Raw genomic sequence first — 4,354 nt, forward strand, 5'->3', positions numbered from 1 at the left:
TCAGGAAGACACAGTGGGACATTGTAGGCCACTTTGAGCAAAGGAGACTTCTCTGCACAAGGTACAGTCTATTTGAGGACAGCTCTGTAGGACCTGGAGCAAACCTGCAATGCTCCAAGATGTCTGAACCTATTCCAGATGCCACTCAACAGGGCTTTGGGCTCCTGGAAGAGCCACTGAGGCCCTTCTGTGCAAGAGTTAGGTGAAGACTCAGCCACTCTGCTATCTTGTGGGAAGGAGGGAAGTACCCCTTCCCTTGCAACAGTAACAATAACACTGAGCACAAATGTCAATTACTGACTTATTTTTAACCCTTTGCAAGAGCTGAGCTCAGTCAGAGCAGACAAACTGGACATTGAATCTGAGGCGAGGGTGCCATCTGGAGGAGAGAGTAGATAGGAACACTTGCTCTCAGGAGTGGACTCCGTAGGATTTGAGTCAGAAATTTACAAACTGAATCATGAATAATTTCAGTGTGGGCTGAAGTTGAAGCACCTATTTCCCCAGGGCAAAGTCCTTCCTCCACTCATAAATCCAGAAGGATGTTTACCAAAAACAACATAGAACAAAAGCCAGAAAAGTTCGCATTGTAATACAGATCAGAAGACAAGGACCAGCACCTGTCAGAGTGCCCTGAAAGTCATTTAAGGTGTTCTGCTTGCTAACCAATATGGGGAGGGGTTGATTAAAACTCTCACCTGAGAAAATCAAGGATGAAACCAGAGGGCAAATTGATCTATTTCTGAGGAGAAGCAGGGATGCGGGCACATGTATTAGACTCAAAATTCTACCTGCTGGGGGCGGGGGGAGCATGAGAGATCTGAGGATTACAGAGACTGGAGCTTTGAAAGAGACTGGCCGCCATATGCTTGAGAACCTGATCTCAACAGTGAGTGGAACTGTTTGTGAAGAAGTGAAAGGAGATGTGATACTGGGGATGGACTCCGAGGCTGCAGAAACCCATGCTAGCCCCAGTCTCTCACTGCCTTCTAGTGTTGCATCAGGATGTAAGCTCTCTTCCTGTCAGCATGCTCCTTGCTATGACGATCAAGAATTAACCCTCTAAAACTGTACGCAAGCCCTCAAATGTTTCTTCCATAAGTTGCCTAGGTCATTGTGTTTTGTCAGAACAGCAGGACAATAAATAAGACAAACACTTTCCTTACCTTAATGCACTGCTCCCTGAGACCAAAGGCTGGCTCTGCTCTCCCACCACTGAGCTAAATTTAAGACTCTTCTGGGGACATCAGTGAAAGGAGCCTGAAAAAGGTGAGGACTCATATGCCTGTAGTCTGAAGCCATGTGCTAGCCACTGGGCTATCTCCAGCTCACCACTGACTCCATTTGAGCTCTTCCCGGGTCCCTGTGCCTCTGTAAGAGTGGCTCAGGCTAGCCTTATGCCTCTCCTTTCTGATAGGTTAAAAACTATCATGAGTGTGATGTCACAACTAAGAGTATCTGACCAAGTGCCAGGCCTCCTTAGCCTTATTCCCCAGGGAAAGGTGAGTGCACTATCTGGCTATTCCGCAGCCCCATGATGCAAGACAATCAGACTTTCAGCCACACAACTCAGGAAATCAGACGTGGTAGGAAGTTGAGACAAGTCAAAGCAGGAACTCAGTTTATTACTGTGAGCATTAGCTTATATAGATTAAGTGACATTGTTTTATGTGAGGGTACCTCCAACCAATGAGAGACAGCCAAGCCCTCCCTCTGGCTGGAAGGGTGTCTACCTAGATTTTGCAGACTCATCCTCATTTGGTTCCCTCAAATTTGAGCCCGGCTTTTGTCTGTCCTATAGGCCTTGAGGTACAGGTACTGAGATAATTCTGGACCAACATCTCCCCCTTTTTTTGTTTTATATCCCACCCCCTACCCCTGTCACCAAGTCAGAATAGCCCACTGGGGAGAGAGTATGGGTCGGGGCCACCCTTATCTAGAGTTTCTGCCTGGATACCCCCTCAAATTGAGAGTTCATCCATGGGGTGAGATGTATTGAGCCTATCATAACGTACTTGAAGGACCATGAGTTGTATCTGTTGTATCTGTTTTTGGAATGCTTGTTTCAGCCTTTGGAGAACACAAGGGTCAAAAAGACAGATCAATAAACAAATAGCCATTGGCCCAATTAGGGAAGAGATGAGTGTGGTAAGCCATGGTGATCAATTAAACCAGGTCTCATAGTGGGTCCTTGACTTAAATGAATCGATATCTTTTCTTAATCCATCTAGGGTTCTTGTAATTATCCCAGAATGGTCCGCATAGAAGCAACATTCTTCCCCAAGTGCCCTGCAGATTCCTCCCTGTTCCATAAACAGCAAGTCCAAGCCTCTCCTACTTTGTAAGGTTACCCTTGCTAAGGAGTCCAAAAACTTTTGTAAATAACGTAATGCAGTCTCTGTCTTTTCTAAGGTCTCTGTCAAATGTGAGTGAATTATTCCCATTTCTTGTTGTAAAATCACCAGGGATGAGGTGCTCAGAGCATTCCCAGCCACCCCTAGCCCCATCAATGTGTTGATGACCAGGGCTGTTAGGGGCTCTCTCTTATGCCTTTGGGCCAGGAATAATTCTTTTTTTTTTTTCGAGACAGGGTTTCTCTGTGGTTTTGGAGCCTGTCCTGGAACTAGCTCTTGTAGACCAGGCTGGTCTCGAACTCACAGAGATCCACCTGCCTCTGCCTCCCTAGTGCTGGGATTAAAGGTGTGCGCCACCACCGCCCAGCTCAGGAATAATTCTTATGTGCAGTAAAGCATGTGAGGGAAAATTAATGCAAGCAGGCAAGTATCATTATACTGAATGATCAGTGGGTCAGACAGGCAGGGAGTATCCCCTATCTCTTGGCAGACCCCAAAAATACCCATGATCTTTGGGCATCCTCCATGAAGCTATAAACCCATTAGCCACATCACAAGAGAGGTTAAGAAGAAGGTGTCTTGTGTACGAGACACAAGCTGCATGTGACATCTGTCAAAGTCAGTCCCAACATCTCCCCCATCTCAGGGTTTTCCCATCTACAAATATCAGCTTTATCTAGTATTTCATAAGAGCCATTTACCCCATAGGCTTCAAAGTAGTGGGGGTAATGGCTGTAAGCAAAGCCAACAGTTCTCAAGGGCTTTAGGGTTAGTAAGGTTTAAAGTCATAAAGGCCATCTTAATGGTCTCTGTCAAATAAGGTGAGGCTTCGAATCCCCCTACATCTCTAGGTATTTTGGTACAGGATACCTTAGGAGTAGATGATGAGGGGTTGAGGTATGTAAAGTTGAGGTGTACACAGGCCTGTCCTCCATGGGCATTAGCTTGGAAGCAAGCCCCAGCATCTAAGGTGGGTCCTCAGGAAGTATCTCCATTAGAAGCATAAGTATAAGGCCATGATCATATCCCTTTTGGTATAGCCTTAATCCCCACATCTTCCCAGATAACCAAAATGGGTTCCTGTTCTTCCCCTGATCTGTAAATGTTAATATCAGAGGGTTACATCTAAATCGAGTGCATATTCCATATAGGGGTTTCCAGGATAGGGGTACCTGGGAGACCCTGGAGATCATTATTTCTCTATGTTGTTTTGTCCAATGTCCTGTCCCAGTCTGCTCACATCCCCAGGAAGAACAATAGTAATTAGGGGTCCCCTCTCCCACGGAGACAGTCTGGTTGTTTCCCGGGCATACATAAAAGGGTGTCTGCTGGAGGGCATGTCTCCTAAGTGTCAGGGACCATTGTCCTAAGGATGTTTGCAGAGAGCCCCACACCCCAACTATATTGAGAACTATTTGTTAATAGAACCCGCCCCACATCCCAACTATCTAGAGAATTGTTGTCGTTGGAATCACAAAAGGAACGTTTCTGTTTGCACAGAGAACACTAGGTGTGTTGACTGGTGACCTTTGCTGCCCCGGCAAGATTCCTTCCTGCCCCTGCCCTGCCCCTGCCCCTCATCCCAAGCCAAATGCCTCATTCAAGGGCTATATAAGCCACAACCATTACCCTAATAACGTGAGACCTTGACAACAGAATCTTGCTTGGTCTCATTTCTCTCTCCTGCCCATGATTCTTTCAGGTAGCACCTCTTCAGGACCTTGGAATAACTGAACCTGCTGGACGGATACACCTAAGGATATGAGAACACCCAGGCTCATTAGGGTAAGATGCCTGGGGTAGGGTTCACCCCGAGAGCCTCAACATTCAGGTCTCCTTTGATCCCTGGAATTCAGTCTTCCACATCCCAGCTCCCATGTGCCAAATCACAGAGATCAAACCTCAATTTGACTTCTCCCCCTTTTAGTTTTAAAAGGACATCTTTGAGATATTGGTGATGTCTTCAGACAATCGCTTGACCCTGAGAGTTGTATGGGATA

Source organism: Microtus ochrogaster, unplaced genomic scaffold (genome assembly GCF_000317375.1).
Source record: "Microtus ochrogaster isolate Prairie Vole_2 unplaced genomic scaffold, MicOch1.0 UNK83, whole genome shotgun sequence".
NCBI lineage: Eukaryota > Metazoa > Chordata > Mammalia > Rodentia > Cricetidae > Microtus > Microtus ochrogaster.